The sequence below is a fragment of the Fukomys damarensis genome, unplaced genomic scaffold, assembly GCF_012274545.1.
Source record: "Fukomys damarensis isolate Sample0158 unplaced genomic scaffold, DMR_v1.0_HiC HiC_scaffold_16, whole genome shotgun sequence".
NCBI classification, from domain to species: Eukaryota; Metazoa; Chordata; class Mammalia; order Rodentia; family Bathyergidae; genus Fukomys; species Fukomys damarensis.
In genome coordinates this window covers 114,394,233-114,418,719 of record NW_022900928.1, presented here as the reverse complement: position 1 = coordinate 114,418,719, position 24,487 = coordinate 114,394,233, and the positions used below count along the sequence as shown (strand labels likewise).

General features: G+C 36.4%; 1 protein-coding gene across 1 annotated transcript in view; it reads right to left on the bottom strand.

The window, feature by feature from the left end:
* Vwc2l (von Willebrand factor C domain containing 2 like) overlaps positions 1–24,487 on the bottom strand; it is a 149,281-nt gene that overhangs the window by 32,188 nt on the left and 92,606 nt on the right. The window lies entirely within an intron of this gene.

Genomic DNA, 24,487 nt, shown 5'->3' with positions numbered 1-24,487 from the left:
AAAATCTGCCTGCATTTTTAATTTGAGTTTACACTGCAATATTCACCTAATTAAACAGTATTTGCTTTCTTCAGAATTGTTTTTCAGAGTAATCTTCATCCATATAATTTGAAGTCATAGTCACTTGTTTAACACATGCTTCTGGAGCATACTGATGCAGAGGCATTTGTAACCTGACAATATTCATTTCACCTGCATCAAATAGGCCTGAATTCCACTATTCTGTTTGTATGATGAGCCAATTGTACTAACAAACAACATGTAGGAGGCTGTGGATGGAAGTGGCTAATCAAAATGATAATTTTGTAGGGATACTTCCAGATTTGCTAAGGGATTAAAAGTTCATGAAGAGCCTTTGAGCAGTTGTCAAGGAATAGTGGGCAGTCTATTTCTCAGTCTCTCATTTTGTCTATTGTGATTATGAAGATACTGGGGTATATGCTTATTAGATTTTTATCATGTTCTTTTATATTCCAGTTTCAATATAGTCATCACATTTCCTACTGTTCTCTCATAAAAAATATCAACAGAAATACACGTGTATTGAAGAGGATACTGAGAAAGAAAAACTGTTTGGAACAGGGAAAAGTGTGCATATATACTCAGCAGCAAGTTCAAAAATCTGATCCATGGAAAGCCCACTAAGAATAGTCATCATGAAGCCATTTGGAAGCAATTTGCTTGTCCTTGCTTTGTGAATTAGATTAATGTATTCAATAAAAAATTCATGCAGAAACTTTTGGGAAGAAATATAAACAAAATTAAAAAGACATGGCTATATTTATTCATCTATTTCATTAATTTCAAAAAATGTTAATAAACTATAGTAAAATATAATTATGGGTATACAGCAATGTTACAATATACATATGCAGCATGAAATGATTGAATTGAACTAATTAAAATGCGCACATTATCTTAAATGCTACTCCACATTTCTCCTGTTTAATTTCAGCTTTGAACTGTTTGACCAACATCTTTGACCATCCTCCACCTCCACCCAACATCTAGTAATAGCCATTCTACTCTCTGCTTTTATGATTTCAATTGTTCTACATTTCTCATCTAAATGAGAAGATAAATGTTTCATCTTTAGATGCCTGGCTTATACATCACAGAATGCCCTCCAGGTTCATTAATGTAGGTGAAATTCCTAGAGTTATTTTGATAAATTAAGTCCAGTAGTGGATAGAAGAATAAAGAAACTGTGATGTATTCCACTTATTTCTATAGAGTTGTTATGAATTATCAATCATTATGCTGGATGCTAAAGGTCCAAAGTCATTAAGACTTGGGCTCTACCTTTCAAGAGCTTAAGATTTTTAGGGAAGGGGCAAGTGAACAAATGAGTTTTGACAATGCAAGACAGTTATCTCACCCAGATTATAGGAGGGTGCGATGGGGAAGGACTTGTGCTTTTCAATTATGATCCAAAGGTAATTACAAATGTAAGTAGACATTATCCTGGTAAGGGGTATGTACATATGTGCTTGGTTTCTGGCTAATTTGTGAGTGGTGATGTCTATTGTCAGGAACAGTGCTAGGACTTGAGCTTGCAAAATAAAGAAGGGGCCAGATTATCAAGTTTTGGGTAAATCCTGCTGTGAATCTGGATTTTATGTTGAGGACACTGTGAGTATTCTTAGTATGGAGGGAAGAGATCAGTCACATACCTTTAGAAAATTCTCTCCAGAGGCAATTGGAACACATGAACATGAGAAGACTAATACTTTTTTTTTTTCTGAAAGAAAAGTTAGAGTAACTATGTCTCTTTTTTTCACAAAAAAGAAAGTAAATCCTCACTTCTGTTTAAAAAACTTTTTTTTTTTCTTCCTCACAAATGTTAAGATTTTAAGGCTCAAGCCAATCCTCATTTTTCCATGTTGGATTAAATAAGTGCTGGCTGGGAATGAATCTCTTCACTGGCTTCAATGTATGTAAGCACTACAAGAATTCTCTTCAGCCCACTGTGATCATGTGGAGCACAGAGGGTTCTTCTGGTCCAAGAACTCAGTGCATGTCCACCTAGTTTTATAAGATGCTGACAGTTGACTTTAGATTGAAACAGCACCACAATTTACATACACATTTATTGAGTGCTCCTGTATGCCAGGAAGGACTTATGGCAGGCATGTAATGAATATGTGACAATGAAAGAAACTATAAAATCTTTCATTCAATAATCCAACTAATATTTACTAAGTATACATTATATGCCATGAAATACACTAGCCACTGGGGCTCTGAATGGGAAAAGCTACTGGTGCTTATGGGTCTCACAGGGTAGCACAATATAATAATGGAAAAGAATGACGTTAGAAGGGATGCAGCTCATTCCTCTGTGCCAATGAAGGATATAAGAGAATGTTTAAATGGATCTGTTCAACAGCTCTACCCAGGGTAAAGCTTAGATTTGTACAAAAAGCATGAGAGGGTGAGGATCACATTCCTAATCTCCTTTAGAAAGGTGTATAAGATATTCACTTCATAAGTCAGAGGCCCTATAGCTCATTGTCTCAGGTACTTTCCAGCATTTGTGCATGTATTTGTGCATGTGCATTCTCATTTCTGCAACCTAAATTTTACTTTCTATCATAAATTTATTGATTTCTGCTATAAAACTCCATTGATCTAATTGACCTAATTATTATGGAATTATATCCAGGCTAAGTCAAACTGATAACCTAAGGCAGGACATTTGAAATTGGGACTACTTATGCAATTTTAAGAATCAACTTCCTATTTATATCTAAAACAAAAGCTCATGGTTTATAAGCAATCACAATGCTACTTGGAATATAGTCTTTACAATGGCAGCTAATTCTGTTTCAATGTAATAAACCTGGTACTTCCTATGAGGAAGCCAAGTAGGAGATGTGAAGAGCATGCAGTATAAGGATTTTGGACCATGGAAACGGAGAGGAACATTGAACATTTTATGCAAAAGTAACGGCAGTATATCTAATGCTTTTATAAATGAAATACAGAAAGTAAGCCTTAGTAAAGCATTTGGCTGGTACCATGCAAGATAATAGTTCAAACACACAATATAGGAAATGCAGTTTTAAATAAAAAAATTATAAAACACTATCCCAATTCAAGATATTGCATTGTCTTTGACTTAAAGCAGAACATATTATTAACTTAAAAAAGTATATCCAGCTTGAAGAAAAATGTAATACTATATATGAAATATTGTCTGTATTGTTTCAATGAAACTTTTTTTTAATGATTAAACTTCACCTATATTTTTTTTCTTTTATCGTTTTTGTGGAAATTTTATTAGTTGTGAACCAAGCAGAACTAATTAGGCAGTTCAAAGATTTAACTCTTTTTCAAAATAACTTAGAGTCATTTGGAATTTCTTTTTCTTTTCACTAAGCACACTAGTTACAAGGGTACTGCTTGAAAGAGGCAAATAGTCGCATTAGTCGCTGTCATTCAATGTTTATAAATTGGCCTTAACTCAGAATCAGACTTTCAGAGCTGGAGTTAACACTTGAGATGATTTCATGTAACCTTCTAAGAAAAAAAAAAAAAAAAAAAAAAAAAAAAAAAAATTCGGACCCAGAGACGGAAAAACTAAAAATTTTATCCTCTCTCTCTCTCTCTTTTTTTTTTTGTTTTTGATACCTGGGCTCAAACTCGGGTCCCTGCGCGTGCAAGGCAGACGGCGGAACCACTGAGCTAAAACCACGGCCCAAATTTTATCTTCTTAATGGACATTTCCGGTTTATTTAAATCAGATTCTTTAGGAAACTCTCTCTAGTATATTTATGATCTTGCACGATGTTTTCATTGCACAGATCCAGGGAGCACCATTCACTGTGACGAGTAAATGGTACCCTCCATAGCCATATACCAGCGTTATTCATATCTCCTAGACGCACTTTTGTTATTTGTTTTGTTTTGTTTTGGTACCAGGGATCGAACTCGGAACCTTGAGCTTGCCAGGCAGAGGGCAACAGCACTGAGCTAAATCTCCAGTTCCTACACGTGCTTTTGCACTAGGAGTAATGTATTTCTTCTTGTTCAAGTGGAAGTTCCTTGAAAATAGTCCCTAAGATCTTATCAATATTACTTCAATCAGGTAAATGTTTCTTTCTGTCAAAGAATGCAGAAATACAATGACCAGGAAACACAAGAAATACAACAGTTTCTTTAAACTCTAAATTTTAATTGCAGTACATGCAATTAATAAAATGCATAGCACTCAGGAGCATGACACCTGAGCGATATGCAGAGCAGCACAATTGGCATTACGACAAGACCTGACTCGATAAAGTAAGTGGCACATTGGCTCTATTTTACCATCTTGGCTGCGGTATCATCGGAACCTCAGACACTTACCACACATCTCAGAGATACACGGTGTAAACCGGAGGGTCCAGTTTGGCCCTATGTATGTCCCTTCTGTGAAACTTTTCTGGGGCCTGGCCTTTGATTCCAGCCACCAATATCTGCAACTGAAGGGAATCAAGCAGCGCTAGGGTTTCTGAAGCTATGACCAAGAAAGAAAAAGAGAGAATTGAAGCGTTTCCATCCATTTTATTGGCAAAGGGTCAAGGAAAACAGTTTAGAAATATTTGCTAGAAGAAGGGCTCAGGAAGTCACAGTTACTTGGAAGGTTTATGGCTGTACTCTGCCTGCCGTTATCCATAGATAATCCCAGCAATTTAAATGATAGAAGCCACATACAAATAATTCAAAGCAAAATTATGGACATTCCCTAAAACCTTCTGTTCTTCACTCGGTTGACTAAAATCAGAAATAATGACTTTGTTTATTACTAGGGAAATGCCTTAAATCAGAGAAATCTGTGTGTACTTCCTCTTGGGCTGAATTTGCATTTATATGAAGAGAAATAACAAATGTATATTTGAGAGTTGGATCCTGTCTGTTTTTTCAGTTACACGTACTAAATCCTGCTCCCCCTCCCTCCTTGATGCCCTGTAAAGGAGTCCATCACTTTAGATTGCTTTAAGGATGAATGAGGAGACAGAGAATCAGAAGTAGAAGTTACAAAGTGAGTCTGTGGCAGAGCCCAAGGGTAGAGACATGGAAAGAACATCCCTGTTTAATACTAGTGCAGAGTGCACCCTCACAGCAGCAAGCTTATTCACTTATTCTGACTTTATCTTTAAATATTGCTGGAGCACCTGATAAAGCTATAGTATATAAAGTGTATATATATATATATATATATATTTATATGTATATATATATTTATATATATATATGTATGTATATACACACATACATATACACACACATATTGTATAATTACTGCTCAAAACAATCCCATGAGATATCTTTGCACATTACTGTGTTTCTGGTTGCAAAAGAAAATGGAGCATGGCAAGGTTAAGTGGTTTGCCAGGTAATTGTTAGCAGAGTTGTGAATGGGATACAGTGATGTAGGCTGAGTTTTGTTCTGCTTGCTTGTAGAGGTTGCAGAATCTCCTGGGTTTTGGTCTCTAAATGGAGCCATGACTTTGGAAATTGGTATATGGATCAGAAAGTATTTGACTTTAGATAAAGAGATCACAAGAAGAAGTGCAGGAGTCAGCCTACTAGGGTCCCTGTCTAGCACACGTTCCCTATTCCTGCATCTGTATCCTGTATCATAGATGAATGCCTCTGGAAGCTCCTACTTAGTTCCAGATGGTACAATTCAGGCCAGAGAAAGTTTTAAGTTTTTCTACCAACACTAGTGATGAGTTCTGTCCATCGCTCCCCATCCATTCCACATTCTCAGTTGGTTGAAACCATAAAATAGTCAAAGTTGCCTTGCCAGTGTTTTAAGTTTGTAAATACATGACCTAAAGACATTCAATAATCACACACACACACACACACACACACACAAACTTGATAGTTTCAGGGTCTGCAAGATTATCATGGAGCTGATAATGAAGCACTATTAGCCTTTCTTCTTGTCTCCCGATTTTAATATCAGAAGAGAATGGAAAACAAATTTAAAATCATTTCAACACAATTAAAAAAATTACGTTGTTTGAAGGAAAGGTAGAAATTCAACTCTTTGTACAGGTCAGTAGGATGGTTACTCATGGCACGTGTGGGATAACTTTCTTAGAGTGGTTTCAGTGAAATAGGATATATTTTTCTTTCTTTTTTTTTGGTACCGGGAATTGAACTCAGGTCCTTGTGCTTGCAAGGCAGGCCACCAAACTGCTGAGCTAAATCCCTGGCCCAGGTTATGTTTTTTAAAAAGCATAAGTACCGGGAAGAACTCAGGTCCTTGTGCTTGCAAGGCAGGCCACCAAACTGCTGAGCTAAATCCCTGGCCCAGGTTATGTTTTTTAAAAAGCATATTTATCAAAAAGAATACTCTTACCTCAGTGATATCCATATAAGGAAACCAAGAAATTTATTACGAACTTTTATACCTGGAATCTGAAGCAATAATAATGACAATACACCTGACATTTTTGATACTATTATTATGAGTTCTACCTATTTATTGCTATTGCTTCTCCACCATGGATCAAGTGTTCACGTGTGGTCAGAAATAGATTATGTCAAAAAAAGTAGATTATGTCAAATCATGGAGGAGGATTTTGTCAGTTCCTGATCTATGTTTCCTATCTCCATGGTTATCTTTGTATTTTGTGATCTCACAGTCTATAATCATGCTTTCTAGAAACCCACAGAGGTAGAGTTTTCAGTCTTACTGAACCTAGAGAGAAATAGAAAATACGGTATTGTTCCTTGGGGAGGATAGTTGAAAGACTAGATTACAAAGAGAAAAAAAATTAGTGCATGAGTGGAAAAGCTGTAACACTGTGATTATGTGTTACTGTAGTTTTCACTTCCATGCATCCTTTAAAATATATTAAGTAAGAATTTAGGGAACCAGAATCTCTGGCATTCAAGCCTGGTATGTTCCAATAAGAAAGTTAGAATTTGGCAGCTTCCACTGATAGTCATGCTTTCATATCATCTCTCACCACACCCGCAGACAGCCAGTCACACGAGACATTGCTCTGCTTGTAGTGTCCTGTAGTGTCTGTAGATCTGATACTGCCTTAATGTGAAGCAAACCACTTCGGCAAAGAGCCCACTTAAGAAATGGCTTTGCTTGACATCTGCCGACAGAAGAGTTCAACGTCCCTGAAAAATAGAACACTTAACTTGCAGGAAAGTTGATTACCTGCAGAACAGACCTAATATCTAATACAGAAAAAATGCAAAATGGCTTCTTTTATTTTCACATTTTTTTCCCTCTGTGCCAGAAGGAATTACTTGCTCCTCCATACATCTAGAAGAAAGAATGTCATACTAAGGAAAGAATAACTTGATCTAAAAAGCATTTGTTACTTCCAAGTAATAATTATTTGGCAATGTTTCCTCACATCCTCAGCAGAAAAATTTGTCTTGACCAAAACAGTCTACAGACAATCAGAATGTGTTTAAATGTCAGAAGTCCTACAAATATTTTCTGGTACGGTAGGAACTGTTAGTTGTTCTTTTTAAGCTGAGGTGTTACTTGCATTTTTCATGTTCTCTGTGATCCCTGCAGGGTCCAAGATTCGTAGGGGTGTTGATTGGAAGGCCCTTGGGGAGTAGCCATTTTCCTTTTCAATCTTATTGCATCTACTGCAAAGTAGCCAGATTGTTGCCAATACCTGGTGCAGTTCTCTTAAGGATGAGAATGGAAATATCCTAGACTCAGAAAACATTAAAATTACTGTGTGGGTGCAAGTATTACATGACCTCTATTGACATTACTGTATTTTTATTTTGTCCTATCATTCTAACATGATTACCAATGCAGCCAGCACACACATGTGCATATTCCAGCCAGGCAAAGTTAATATGGCTTGTTTAAACTGTGGATTAGAGGTTTCAGGGGTCTTCCTCTTGTACCATTACTAGGTTAATGCTGTTTTAGTAATGAACTTTACTTATGAGTGTGTATGCATTTTATGCGAATATACATCATTTACTTGCTGTGAGGTGCAGACAGATATAATCAGCTACCTGTGACATCAATCTATTTTCAGAGCCTGCACAAGTTATGTATAATTTATGGAAATCTGTTTCTATCCCTAATCTTTCTTTTTAGCTTCTCACAAAGCTCCATCTTTCAGTTCACCACATCTCTTTATTTTTCCTTTCACGAGTCCCTGGGGTAGTCATGAGTCTATGAGCCAGGAATGGGTGGCCATGTTTGCCCATCTTTTCAGCTTCATCAGGCCAAACATGTATTACTCTAAAGGATCAGCTTTCATGGCACCAGAGCAGAAGCAAAGGTTGTTCAATGTGTGTTGTGGACAAATGATTCAATGGGGACTGATAATTCCTATTATTAGAAAACAAGGAGTCCACCATTATTTACAGCTAAACTACACAGGTAATTTCTACCCCTGCCCTTCTGGCATTGATTCTGTTGTAGCTTCGATCTCCCATGTCTACCCAAAGTTCCATGTGTTCAGAGGTGGGGCCTGGTGAGAAGTGGGTCATGGGGGTCATGACCTAGAAGGGTGTGTACTTGTCTCCTCTTCTTCCTTCTTCCTCGCTGCCTCTGACTCTCCCCTCTCCTCCTGGTTGTTGTGGGGTGAGCAGCTCTCCTTCTCCAGCCCCTTTCATCATGCTACCCACCTTCAGACTAAACCCACTGAAAACTGTGAATAAAATTAACCTCTCTTCTTAAAGTTGTGGGTGTCGGATATTTTATCCCAGCAACAAGAATGCCGACTACTACAAACTACATCCTCACTGAATAATTGCTGGTTGTCTTTGATACCCACAAAGTACAATGCTGTGGAAATGGTGATGCTGTCATGACTTCTACATTTTAAATAAAGAAAGGTGAGCTGAGAAGGAGAGGAAGTTTGGCTTGGGCCCCACTTGGCACCTATTTCTTTTAAAAGTACTTTGCAAAGGAAATGGAAATCTAAATTCAGAGTAATTTCATTTTCCTCCCCAAACGTTGTCATTCTCTGAACTGCTACGATTCTCAGGACTTTAACATGTTGTTGTTATTTCAGTTGCTGCTGCTGTGAGACCTGGAAGAAGTTTGTGTTTTTAAATCTAGGATGCTGTAGAATTGTCTGAATTGTTTAATTTTATGATGGAAGCTTCTGGAACTACCAGTCCCTCGTTTGATAGAAGATAGTCCTACTAAATATTTGAGCACAAGCATGAATCACTTTAATAGATGCACACAGATGATGTGATAATTCCATAGACTTAGGTATAAATGAAAGGAAACATAGCTCCCGTTTGATTTCCTCAAACGTTATTGTGATACCTCTGTATAGAGTCAGTGCAATAATGAAAATGAGTCAGCGCTTTCCCTGTGAATTCAGTTTGCAAAAAAGCTTCATAACTGATCTATGAAAATACAATGGGGCAAAACCTGGGCCTGAAAATAATTTTGGTACAAGTTCCTTTTGCCTCTCAAGCTTTTCAAATTGTCTCCATGGTTTCCAATGCCTACAGATATCAATCAAATATGCATTCTTATTTATCTGCAAGAAGAAATAGCTTATAAAATACATTAACTAAGAAATCACATTTTGGTCATTTGGTTTCTATTGGTGTATTTAAGATAAAAACAGTCAGAAAACCCACAAAATCCAGAACTACTAGTCGTAAAGGCAAAGGGCAGCATTGGACACCAAAACTGTCACACTGGCCACAAGCCACTTGACTGGAGGTAGACATCCATGGGTCAAGTTCCCAGCTCCTCATGGTGTGATAATGGCTAAGTTAATAAAATTCCCTCACATTTAGTTTCTACATACTTAATGTGGAAACGATGATGAAATCCATCTGCGGCATAACACATTCATTTCCTCTCTATAAATCTAAAAGGACGGCTTTGGGAAGGTAATATGATGGAGAGTGCAACAGATGAGGACCTGGTTCTCTTCTTGGTTTAGTTATTATCTAGTTGTGACCTTAGGCAAGTTCCATACACTCCATCCACTGATTTACCACCTGAACAATATCTGTAGGTATTTTGTTTATAGATCTATATACCTAATATATTGGATTGGGTCCTAAGAAATCGGCAGTTTCGTAAGTTAGAATAGTCGTATACTGACAATCTTACCTAGAAGAAGCTAACCAATTTTTTTTGTCTCTATAAATGTAGAGAGAGACTTAATATGAAGTTACTTGAAAGAAAAAGTGGTACAGACTAGAAATGATTAGTGGCTGGCAGTGAGAATCAGCATTCTACAGATTCTTTCTTTTTGTTCTTTTTCTTCTCTCCGTATTAAACTGCTAAGTACTTTTGGTTGTGGTTATTACTATTTTTGTTTTTTTTGACATTATGGGTTTTGACAAACTGCTTTGTCCTGCAGTGACCCAGTTACCTGTAGCAAATAGTTTATTTCTGAACTCTACCTGCTAAGCAGTCTAAAATTTAAAAAAAAAGATATAAATTAAGATTACTCCCTGGTGAGAACTGTGAAACAATGGCATATTCACAGTAGTTGATGGGAATAAGATATTACCCTGGTGAAAAGTTAGGGAGGTATTTCATTTGTCCTCAGAAACCTAAGAGCATACCTAGTACAGGAGAAAGTAGGCCTGGTCCACTTGCATTTAAAATAGCAAAATGAGGACAATAGAATTTGTGTGGAGCCTATCTTATCTCATTGTTTATGGATTTTTGAAAACTGAAGTTGCCAAAGAAGAAAGGGCTTGCTAAAGACACTGTGACTTCTATTAAGAGCATAACTACAAGTGGCATCATGAAGGATAAGGTTCAAACTCTAGATGACTGGCTGGTACTAAGGAATTTCTGGCATTTTTTTTTCTAATACCAAGAATGTGTGATTTTTAGACACTCTTAATCCTTCCAGTGTTGTTATAGGATGAATCAAGGGTGCAAACAGGTCCACATTGAAAACTATAAAATATTGTACAAATGCAGTATGTGTCAGTTTCCTCTATCTGTTACTATTATTCCTATACCTAAAGAAATGCTTTAAAAGCAATGCTAATAGTCGTTAACATTAATGTTCGAGTTGTATACCTTGAAATTTATTATGAGTAATAAAGTGAGCTAATATTGATTTCAACTAAGTGGCTGGACATTCGTATAGGTCACCAATAATAATTAAATAAGGATAACTACTACAGCAGACATAGAAGACCCCATTTATTCAAGAGAAATAACTCCAGCAATTTTGATGCTCATAGTAATTAGTTGATATCAAATAAAATTGATGCTTTAAGCAAAATGAAAATGATAGTATGACTGACATACTTACTTCCTGTTGGGATTTAAGTCATTTATTACTGCTTACCAGCTCAGATGGTAAATGGAGTCAGGCCAGGTATGATTCGATGGCTTGCATGTTAAAGAGGCAATGGTCAGCGCAAAGGCTCTGAGTCAGGGAGAAGCTTGCATCACTAGGCAGGGAAGAGCAGTGTGAAATTCCAAGTTCACAGGTAATCTACAGCAGGTGGGACTTGCAGGCTGAGGTAAGGATTCATTCTAAATTCAGTGGATGTCATTGCAGAGTTACAAGCTGGGCTGCAAACTAGTTGCCCTGTGGTCAATGGATTTTAATAAGGAAAGAAAGGAAAGAAGGAGGGGGAACAATGGAGGAAACATTTTTCCACCTTTTCTACCTGAGTTTATGGTTATGAGGTAGGTAAAGGCTGAGACATCTATTAGTCTTGTGCTTTTTGTCCCTGTATTGGTTATAACTTTTTTTACACTCAGGTGTGGTTTTTGCCAGTAAATGCCTCAGCTCCTAGTTATGTCATCTGTTTTATTCTACTGTAAAGGAATAAATATTGCCAAGGAAGATGGAGAGATGTTGGCAGGAAGGATGGATCCACTTTTACTTTATTCTTTAGCCAAGTTTCTAAATGGTGATGTAGCTATATATCTCTTTTTTTTTCCAATTAAGTTTATTGGTATGTTTGAAGCAAATAATACAGTTACATTAATCATTGGGATCTTGTACTTTTACATGATATGTCTTGGTTCTTATTTTTTCCCCTTGTCCCTGCCCTCCCTTCACCCCCTTAACCCTTCAGCATTTGCAAAGACTTTGTTTCCATTTTTTCTTCTCCCTTGTTTCCTTTCCCGTACCCTACCCACTTCCCCTACACCTTTAGAGCTTTTCTTCCTAGTTCACATTGTCAATTATCTCTTTAGGATCTTATGTGCGATTATAGTTTTCACACCAGAGAAACTATTCAGTATTTACACGTGTGACTTATTTATTTCACTTAAGAGTATATCCTCAAAATGCATCCATTTTCCTATGAATGACTCTAATTTCTCATTCTTTATGGTTGAGTAGTATTCTATTTTATAGAAAAACACATCTTCTTCATCCATTCTCCAACTGATGGGCAAATGGGCTGTTTCAAAGCTTTAGATATTACAAATTGTGCCGCTATAAACATGGGTGCACATATATCACTGTGGTATGATTCTATTAATACTTTTGGAAAGATGCCCAGCAGAGGGAATAGCTGGGTCAAATGTGACCTCTAATCCTAGTTCTTTGAGGTATCTCCATATTGATTTCCACAGTGGTTACACCAGTCTGCACTCCCACCTACAATGGAGAAGGGTTCCTTTTTCTCCCACAACCCCACCAGCATTTGTTATTGGTTGATTTCTTGATAGCAGCCATTCTTTCTGGGGTGAAGTGGAATCTCAGTGTTGTTTTCATCTGCATCTCTCAAATGACCAGTGATGTTGAATGTTTTTTCATATATTTACTTGCTGCTTTTACTTGTTTGTCTGAGAAATGTCTGTTCATTTCAGATGCCCATTTTTGAACTGGGTCTTTGTATTTTGGGGGGGAGGTCTGATTTTTTTTTAGTTCTGCTATAAACCTGCTTACAAAATGGAATTGTAACCAGTTCTGGATGGGAAATGGATGTTTTTCCAAATTTCTGACATTTTACTCCAAATATTTCAGTTTTTATTACATATTCAGAGGCAGAGTAGTCATTGAATGTTTTTGAAAGCCTTAATATTTATCACCTTTCTGTGGTTAGGTTTTATGGTTAGTCAACCAAATATTTTAATATAAATACATAAAATAAAAACTGTAGCTAGTATTTATTGGGTATTTACATGTCAGGCTCTGTTCTAAGAGCTTTACATGTACTAACTCATTTAATTCTCAGAATAGTGGTACAGGCTTTTAAAAAAACTATTTAAAAGTGTAAGAAAACTGAAGCAGAGAAAGGCTTAGAAATGTGTTCTAAACAATTTGCATGAAATTCTAGAGACCAAAGTTTTAAATGAAAAGCAATTTTTTCTTCAGTTAAATGGACAGTTATTTGCTTTTGATGTCCTTGTTCCAATAATCATTAATATTGATCTTTGTGTTACTGACTTTTCTCTCATAGGAGATGACCTCCTTCAGCCAGATTTAGTTGATGGATCCAGGTACATGGTAGGGATGTGAGGGAGGAATTCATTCTTGAAGTGTTTCTTAGGAACACAGTCAGAAGAGGTGATTCAAAGTTAGGTACAGAAAATGGGTTCAGCTGTACACACATCAACTTTTTAGGGAGATGTGATACAAACTAATATACTAAAGATGTTTAAAAAATCCTTTTGAAGGATCACCATTTTAAAATTTAGCATTTCCCAGTCTTATTCATTATGATAAATATCCCCCCTCACACAAGTAACAATCCTAAGATACATTTTGTGAATTCTGTAATATAGACTTGCTCATCTTGGGTCATGAACTTCCTGACTGTATGCAAATTTCAATCTGTTTTTCTCCTGTTTCCCAGCCTGGGTTTAATGCCAAGGAATTTCTGCCCCTCCAGGTAATAAAGATCCTACACAGAGATTTTCCTTGCAGGGAAACAGACAAGATAGTGTGCAATCCTTTTTAGCGCAAAAGGAATTTGTGGAGAATCAATGAGTTCATTCTATATCTAAAGTTGAGAGGAGAGAGGGAGAGAAGAAGTCAGGGAGAATCCTATCCTCAGGCATTGCTAAACACTCAATTGGTGTATGGGTCTGTCTCGTACTTGACATTTCCAAAAAGCATAAAGTCAGCTGAAGTGCCTTTGGCTCTGTAGCTGTCAGTGAAGAATTGCAAGAAGAAATGGAAATGGAATTATCTCGTGTGTTCTTCTAACCTTTGTTTGAGGCAGTATTGTATTATAACTTTCTACAATATAGTAGGTTTGATGGTCAAATATTCTGAATCTTTTAACTAAGGGTGAGAAGTAGAATCTATCACTTAAATAGACCTGGGAATTCATGAGAAGGAACCTAGTGGGACAGTGACAGCAGTGTCATCATTTTCCTTACTAGAGAGAAAGTGAGATTGGGCAAAGGACCCACCCTGTGCTACTCACTCACTGTCGTGTCCTTAGCACCTGAAGCAGGGCCAGATGCAGTGTCTAGCTGTGTTTAATAAGTATTAGTGAAATGAATATAAAGTAAGTTAGGATCAAAATTGGGTTAATTATAATTTTTATTGCCCCAAAATGTCAGAGGTCCTTGTGATTTAAATCTCTTCCTTTTTCAATATGAGAAAACCTCCCTTAGCTCAGAGTGAGGGAGAAAAATTCTCAGAATTTGCTTGAGATCTAAGAATTTTACAAAAAATAGAAAGTCTTTGGAAAAGTCATTACAACCAGGACAGCTTTGGATAACTAAGATATCGTTCCTCCCAATGTTAGTGATCTATTGCTCTTGAACTCCACTATTTCACAACAGAGCAGCTTACGTGGACAGAACCAGGACCTTGAGAGGTTGACAAGGCACAAGTCCGAAAAAGAAGGGCAAATGTATATGACCTGACTTTTATGTGTATGAGATGATAAAACACATGTTATGGTAATTTTTTAAAAAATTGTTTTATAAGACAGGACATGTTGTGGTTTAATATATTTAAAAATTTCTTTAAAATTTCTGCTCCTATTATGAATAAAAATGATTTAAGATAAAGTTATGATTATGTAAGACATGGATTTCTTACTTTTCAAATTAAATATTCCATTCTTCATGTTAACCTTCATAGTTAAAGCATACCCTGGAAATAGCTATCATCAGCCTTTAAAGCAGATTATTTCACAGGAAAAGAGTCATTTTAAGATTTAAACAATATTTCTTATGACAGTAATTTCTTTTGGACATTGCTGATCATTTTTGTTAGATTTTAGGGACAATTTCTCAATAAAAATGTATCTTAAATTTTCTAAAACTTTCCTTTTCTATTGATCAGCCTACACAATTAAAATGAAAAAAAGCAACTACCAGCAAACAAGAAGCTTGTGAAACTGCTGTATATGAGTTACGTTTTAGAGGAAATAGGGAAAATCAAACTTTCATCAGATTCCCAGAGTGCTGTGCTCTTGGAAAACAAAGAATGAGTAGGTCAATGCCCTTTTCTCAAGTGTTTTGATCATCAGGCATTTATCCAGCCCTCACAGAGGTCAACAACTAAGGAGAGCTGTAATGGATTTGAAATGAGATGAAGCTGTAGGCCCAGGCAGACAGGGCTTGGGCCTTGGTCTTTGAGCCTTATAAATGGGCAGGAGTCTTAACCAAATGATAAAATGATTTTAAAGAGTTATTTCTCCCCTTTTCACCAAAACTCTGCTCACAAGGTCTGGTTTGTCAGTGCTTATTTCTATATTGCCCTAAATGTCTCATGATGAGTCTGAATATATTATCTACCCAGTCAACATGTTCTCTAAATATTACAAAAGTTTGCTTTTGGACTTCTTACTCTCAAACAAGTATTTTTTTTTCTTCCTTATCGCTTTGTGTATTGTGTTCTTAGTTTAAATAATTAACACACCAAAATTTAATAAAGCCAAAACAAAATTAAAATAATATTTTAAGATAGTTATTGTATTCATTTATATGGAAACATGCATTTGTATAGTTGTAATGATCATTAAGTTTAAAAAATTAAATATATATTTATAAAATAACATGACTTAAAGATTTGCTAATTTTTAGATGATGAACATGCATTTAAAATATTATGTGTGTGTTTAAAGACTGTCATAAAAATTTCCTATTTGCTATCTGGACTTTAATAATAATAGTAGCAAAATTGTCATCGATGAGCACCAGAATGCATTATATTCACAGCATTGCTTTTTGTCGGTTTCATTCTAGAAAATCCACTAAAATCAATACTAAAGTTACAATGATCTCATTCATGCAGAAAGGACAGAAGTTAGATCTGACTTTCCCCACCTCCTAAAGGAGTGTTTGTTCTGGCCAGGGAGATGTGCTACAAGGTGAAGCCCAGTTTATGTGCGCTAGGCTTGACAGTCATCTAAGGGGCGTGGTTTCCAGAATAAAGGAAGTGGTGAGCTAGGATGACGCCTTGCACTTGGGCAACTCATAGTCATCAAGTAACACCCAGAGTGCCTCATGTCCACAGCCTTAAGCTGGAGCCCAAGATGCTTTTCCTTTATTTGGGATTGGCTGTAATAATGACTTTTATTGTTTTGATGATTTAAAATGAACAGATGCTCATTGAAAAATGAACAAAAATATGGGAATTAGGAGAAACATGATAAAAGTGCAGGAACCATGAAATTGACTAAGCTGAGATTTAGATCCTAGTTTAACCTCTATCTGGCTTTCTTACTTTAACCATTTCCATCTATAAATGAGTTTAAAATACTGTAAAGTTTTGAGGGTAAAGATCCTGAATATAAATCACCTATTGTGTTTCCTACAACATGGTAGCTTTCGGATCAATAGCACATGTTGTTGTTAATATCACTATATGAAAATAGCCACAATCTATTCTACAGTGAGGTGCTAAATTTTTAAATATTTTTATACATTTCTTTTGTTCATTTTTCTAGACATAGTTTTATAATGAGTCTATATTGCATATTCAAGTTGTATACTTCACTTTATTTACTACAGTATAATATGGCATCAAAAAGAGAAACTGTTTTCATTTATTAAATCATTTTATCATTTATCAAATTGTTTTCATTTATTAAATTGCCAATGATGGTTAAATATAACACTAGATGCTGGCATGAGTGAGAGTTATGGGCACTGTCGTACATCAATGGGGAGAGGACCAGCTGATAGAACCTTTCTGGAAAGCAATTTAGAAAATATATTATAAGAGCTTTAAAAATCTTTTACATCTTGATCTGGTAATTTTACTGCTGTATAGCCAGTTTCAGAAAATAAGTGAATATATGAACAAAGATTCACGATCAAGGAAGTTCATTGGAGAGTCATTTATAACACAAGGATAGAAATCATTACTTTTTTTTCCATAAGGAAACTGCTAGGTAAATTATGTTACATTCAAAAACATGGACTATTTACAGGCTTCAAAATCTGCAAAGAATAATTATATGGAAAAGTGTTATGCTGCCTTGTATTGTAGTCACTGATGTTACTTGTGATGATATAATGTGTGCTGTAAAACTATAAGGTTAATTCCAATTTTATTATTTAAAAATAAGCATTTATGAAGAATGAGCTGGAAAATACATGCTTACATTTTAGTAGTGATTACCTGTTGTTCATGTTATTATATATTATATTCATTTAACTATTAATTTGCTTATTTTTATTTCTCAAATTTCTTTGAGTACGGTCATATATAGATGTGTGTATGTGTGTGTGTGTGTGTGTCAGCAAACATTATGTTTTGAGAATTTTCTTTTGCCATTAAATAGCCTTAAAAATAGATTCATTCATAGGAAAATGGATACGTATTGAAGATATACTCCTAAGTGAAATAAATTTTAACTATTAATTTGCTTATTTTTATTTCTCAAATTTCTTTGAGTACGGTCATATATAGATGTGTGTATGTGTGTGTGTGTGTGTGTCAGCAAACATTATGTTTTGAGAATTTTCTTTTGCCATTAAATAGCCTTAAAAATAGATTCATTCATAGGAAAATGGATACGTATTGAAGATATACTCCTAAGTGAAATAAATAAGGCACACATGTGTGTATACTGAATAGTTTCTCTGGTGTGAATAATCTGCAATAATACATAAGATCCTAATAAGATTACTGACATTTAGAAATGGTAAAAAAGGAGCTAAAGGTGTAGGGAAGGTGGGATGGGTAGGGGAAGGGTAATAAGGGAAACGAAAAAAATGTGAGATGAAAAGATGGAAATAAAGTGTTTGTAGATGGGGAGGGGAGGAGGGGGTGAAGGGAGGGCAGAGGTAAGGGGAAAAAATGAGAATCAAGACTTGTCATGTAGAGGTACAAGATCCCAACAATGAATGTAACTGTACTGTATCCCTAAAATGTACCAATAAACTCAATGAAAGCTGAAAAAAAATAAATAGCCTTAAAAATTCAAGCTATGTATTTTGGATAGCTTTAGAGTGTTTTGTTTTACAGATATACTATAATGTACTTAACCCTTTTTAATATTGTTTAAACATAGAAGTTTAAATATCACCTGGTTTGTCTTATGTGAGAAACTCAAAATATAAATAAAGAGCAAAATAAAAGGTAGACAATTAGAAATAGGGAGAAGTTTTTCAAATGGGAAGGGGAACAAGATTGAGAGAGGGTAAAAGGAGGGGAAGAAAAAGAGGATTAAAAATTGAAGAAAAACCCCAGAAATAGCACTTTTGCAAATGGAAAAGGGGCCAAGATTTGGAAGGAGAAGGGAAGGATGGAAGGGGTAGGGGATGAATAAGGAGTTAGGATATGTTATGTTTGTGTAAAAACTCCTCATAATAAATGTACTCATTATGTAATGCAAACATTTACCAATAAAAATACATAAATAAATATAAAATATGCAAATACAAATACTTGCCGTGTACATATTTGCACACAAATAGGCATCCTATTGCATTTCTAGACCCTTTCTTCTGTCGTGCAGAGACATGATTCAGTCATGGAAGTAAACCTGGGGAAGAACATTTGGGCACGTGGATGTATTAACAACCCTTATGAGCACTCTCAGAGCAAGACAGGGAAGCAGAAAATAAGACCATGGGGGCAGAGAAGTGGAAAGAGAGTTTGGCATCTCGGAGGAGTATGGGAAATACTTTTCTAACTGGAACCCAGGGCATTCTGAGAATGTTTGGGAAAGAGTTTAACCAGCATGTCGCAGAGGTCCATTCATGTTTCCTTTTCTTTTTATCTTGAACGTTTTCTCAAATTTATTTGTCTGATTAGGCATAATGGTTTCCAACATGAGCTAAGCATGGTACTATCACAGCACTGTGAACCTACTTTTCTCTTTGTGACTTCTGTTGTATCAAAATGGTATATGTACTCAACTGGCTTGCCTATCCCACTGGGTGCTATATATTGAGTGTTATTCAAATATATTTTTGGGTGCATCAGTGGGAAATTGACAGGAAGCAGAAATTCCAGACTGACAGATGCGGTCTGACAAAGGACAAGCTCTGTGCTTCTGGGGACATATGTGTCCCTGTGCTTCCAGCACACTGACTAGAAGTAAATCAGCAATTTTCATGTTAAGGTTTTTCAAAAGAACAGAAGATTTCATGAATAATCTGTCAGCCTGAGTTTTTTTTTTTTTTTCGGTTCTCATTCTAATTAAAGTCTTTTCCCCATAGGCCTTGGATTAATGTCCTGCTAGTGAGGAATGCTAGTCTTCTACTGAGATCTAATATGCTCCTTGATGGGCACATGGCAAATAAATTGGATGTTCCCCTTAGTAATTTGAGGGCTTTGCAGAAGTAAGTTATCTGATGTAAAGTTAATATTTGCATTGGAATTTATAAATTAAAAGTGATTTCACCTAAATTATCTCATTTAATTTACTGATTGCTATCACCCTTTTGGGGATAAAGCTTTTCACTCTACAGTTTCAGATAAAGCTTTTAAGATATAGTACTACTGAGAAAAGTAATCCCAGTAATGGTACTACTATCAGATCATTTATTCAGAGGTATTTGAAGTAGAAGAATCCTGGTCTTAAAGAACAGGGAAGGAGAAAAGGGCCACAAAAGAGACATTGCACACCAGTCAGAGACAAGTTTTCATGATAAACAGTGTTTCTTGAGCTAGTTCAGGCTAGAGGAAAAAACCCAGTTTGGCATCTGTCACAATTCTCCCCCTCATTGAAAGCCCATTCCTCGGGCCAACTTTTCCACCTGTCAAAGATTACCATCATCGTTAGTGTCATCATAATCAACACCCTTGTCATCATTTAATGTTTTTAGCCTGTGTCAAATACTGTTCTGAGTGTCTTACATGAATTACCTAATTTAATCCTCCAGGAAACTTAAGAGATAAATTTACTGTTTTTAAACATCGTAAATAAGGAAATTGAAGCATGTTTCCCTATGACAAAAAGAGCAGTGATTTAAGAATTTAAATCCAACCAATCTGATTCTAGTCTTCCTATCAATTGGCACACTGTTTCTTCACTTTCACCTGTATTTATTTTCTACTGAGTTCAAATCATTTCTGTATGCCCTAGATCTCTTAAGTAGTACTTTATAACAGTGTCTTTATTTGAAAATCAGTTTATCAATGCTGGTGGCACAATGGAGTCACCTGGGGAGCCGTAAAAATACTGATGCCTACACCTCAATGCTGATGACAACTGACTCACTATGGCTGGAGCATCACCATTTCCAACAGCTCCCCAAGTGATATAAATGCACAGCCAAGTTTGCAAAGTACTGGTCGGTACACTTCCTACTTATACCTCCACCTTCCTCATGGAATCTAATGACGCTGTCACTGTCTGTTATAGTAATATCACATGGGGCTCCTTTACACCCTTGGAGCACTGGGATTGGCCATGCCCATATGTAGGAAGGAAGCCTTGAGTATCTCGAGTATCTAATGTTAAATGAAAAAAAAAACTTTAAGAAGGAGGGGTTGATTAGTTGTGTCATAATCCAAGCCAAGGAAGATGAAAGCAAAGTTCTGACCAATGAATTTAGTAATATGGAGATCACTGGTAACCTAGACAAGATCACTGAAGGTCATCAGTGATTGGAAACAAAAGCCTGAGAACAAAAAAAAAAAAAAAAAAGATGATAAAGGGGAAAGAGCAAAAGCAAGAGAGAGAAAGAATGACAGAAGAAATGCCAGAGTAAAATTCTTGGGTGTACAAAAGAGGATGGGTTTGAATGTACTTCATCTCTTTCAGTCTTTGAAATAGCCCAAAGTAATTATTATTATTTTTATTCCCATTTTACAGATGAGGAAATTGAGGCTTAAAGAGGTGAATGACTTGTACAAGGTCACAGTACTTCTAGTGGGCACAGCACTCATATTCGTCACAGCTGGGATCACACCTAAGCCTACCTTTCCACAAAGCTCTTAAAAATGATTGCTTTGCCTCTTGCCTGTAAAAAAAAAGCCCTCCGGTTGTAGCTCAATCATTTCTACATACATTTCTTCATCAGTCTCTTTTTAAAAATGTATACAACCCCTTTCTCCTGTAGCAAAGTTTTGTTTAGTGATAAGCTATAAATAATCTATAGACTAAAAGTATCAACACACTCTTTAGATTGAAAGAAATAAATCTTTGGGACCTCAGGATTTGGGAAAACTACTGGGCATTTTTGCTTTCTATAACTCACTGTTACAACTTCCCACTCCGGAATCTGCTGACTCCAAGCATCCTAGGATGGTTAGGATGGCCCTAACCTCCAAAAACAGGCTGTAATTCAGGATTGGTTTTGGTCTTGAAATAGCCTTAAGGCACCTAACAAGCTATGGATAATGGCTTGGGGTCTTGTTACAGGAATCACTGATGTATGAACTCCTGGTGTGGTGCAAAAAGAGCAAAGTGCTAGAATGTCAATGCAGTGGCTGGAGGGAGTCTGGATTGGTAGTCTTTGCCAACTGTAGTGGTGACAATATTCCCAGTCAATTTCAATTTACCAAAGCACACTTGCCAAGTATCAGTCCGAAAGAAGTGAGACCAATTGACTCTCCAGGATCCCTGCAAACTGTACCTAGGACTGTTAGATGAGAAATGAAACATTTTCACCTATATCGCTCCATGGACATTCACGTTGGTTCTTAGAGGCACCACATGCTTATTGACAGAGTATAAAGAGGTTGAAAGAACAATGCATTAAAAATCCATAGAATAGATTTTCTATGGTTCTGCCTCAGTCAATAATTAGCCAAGTGGCTTTTGCCTCCTCCCTAGTGAGGCCGCTGGCCCTTTAAGGCTCTCCTGCGTTGGCTGGTGCTATGATGCAGGGGCACAGGGATGCTGGAAGTCAGCGCTCTCCTCCACAGCGATGAAGAAAATCTCCTTGTAAAACTGTGTGCTATATTGTGCTTTTGGGTTTCAGATGAAAACCTTGTCTTTCCTCAGTAGCTTGCTCATGCTGTTCTCTATCACTGTGGCCTTTGAGATTTCTCAAAGAAACCAGCAGGGATGTTTGAGGTTGTTCACATATAATATTCCCAGAGAGGCTGTCAAGATAATGAAAAGGTGCGTGCAATCCCACCAGCTACATTCTTATTCGGAGGATGGAGAGAGCCGCAATCCTAACCTTTAATTTTATGGCTTGCCCATCTTTTGCTAACCCCTTAACATTATATTAACAAAAGATGGACTGGGCGGGGGCAGGGTGGGACTTAATGCTTTTTATGATCTATTTTAACACTTTTATTTCTCTTTGAAAAAATAAATTTGCCACAAGAATTAAAACTGTATTTTATCCTTTTAAATGTAGCCCTAGATGATGTATGGAACTGCACTGGCAGCAAGTCAAGTCTGCACAAAGCCCAAATTGAATCTTCCTTCTGACTACAGCTGTGCATGAGATTTTATGCAATTTTTTATGCTGGTCATAAACGAGGTGGAAACTATGATTATGCCAATTTTGGAATAACACATTTCCACCAAAATGTGACTGCCAGTGCTCAGACATGTGTATGTATTTACAGGTTCTAGGCCTCTGTTTCTCATCACTTGATCACGTTGTGACCCAATAAATGATTTCTAGGTAAAATGCTATAGGGCTTAATGTCCTATTGTTGTACAAAACAGGACTGCAAAAGTGTATGTTGGTTTTCTCTCACTATACAAATGTAGCCCTGTCACAAATGAATAGTTTGGAGGGGGGAATAGGATTTAGTAGTAAAAACAATTCAGCTTATTATCATCCCATTGTACATCTAATCTACACAAAGACTAAAATGAACAGAAGTTTCAAATACATCTACAAAAATTTGCCCTAGTATTCAAATATCACATTTCACTGTTGCATGAAATTCTGTAATGAAAGAAGAAAAAGTATTATTCAGAAATCAGAAACTGATGCTTTCTGCTTTTTCTTGTTTACAATGACACAATACAAATGCTATGTCTAATAGGGTTGTCTTTAGACAACTTTAGTTGGAAGTTTGGAGAGGCAAAATTTTAAATGTTAAGTGAATGATTATAGAAAAGAATAAAGCTTTGATGTGAATCTTAACACCTGCATATCCAAATGAACATGGTATTGCATTTAGAGCTGTAAAGCTGTAAAGGTGTGTGTGTCGGGGTGGAGCCCATACACAATTTTCAATCAGTTTTCATTGATCAATAAAAACCAGAGCCAAAGATAGTTGCTTTGCCAACACCCACTGTCATCACTAATGATCACTTCTGGCATCTGATATCCTTTCACCTTGCTGACTGAGCCGAGAATGCCATGTGATTGTTAGTAATCACACTGGAGGGCAGATTTCATACAGCTGAGAACTTGTCTGCAGTATTTGGCAGGAATGCTGAAGACGATATTTTTCTACTGTAAAATTCCCCCCAAATTTGTGGATTCTTTATTCCATGAAGAAAGGACATATGTTAAATGCTTGAAAGCATAAATGAATGACAAATACACACAGACAGATAGCATATTGGACTCTCTCCCACAATTCTGAGAAGCAGCAATAGTTATAATCTTCTATGCCACATTATGAATGTTCATATTTAATTCATTTCTTAAAGATCATAATCAGGTAATGAGGACCTTTCTCAGTCTGGTATTGGCTTAATGGAAAAATGAATCATATTTCATACATCTTCAGAAATATTACTCAGATTATTTTGACATCTTAGGCATCATTCAACAATCACTTCACAACACATTACCTTGGGTTCATAATGCTGCTTGATTCTTCTGATTGGGAGATTGGTTGAATTTCAAGGTGAAAGAAAGAGTTTGAAGGTCATGATAAAGGTACAGTCTATGGAATGATTGGGGAGACATTGCTGAGGCTCCCTGACCTGAAAGGAATCACTCATCTGTCCCAAATGGCATTTATTTCTAAAATGGTACCATCAGTACGAGGCTAGGTCTTAGGTTTCCTTTGCTTGTAGTGTGCAGACTCCTTTTGCCAAACTGAGCCTGATGACAAATGTGCATAATTCCTTTTTAAATAGGACAGTTCTGCCTTTACCTACTTCTTAGGGTTGAGTTACCATTACAGTGGATTCTATATGCCTTCACCCTTGAAAACTACCAGTCTCAGTGAGTTCTCTATAACAAGACAGCCTTGAAAACCAGTGATGTTTCAGAAGGAACTTCTTAGCA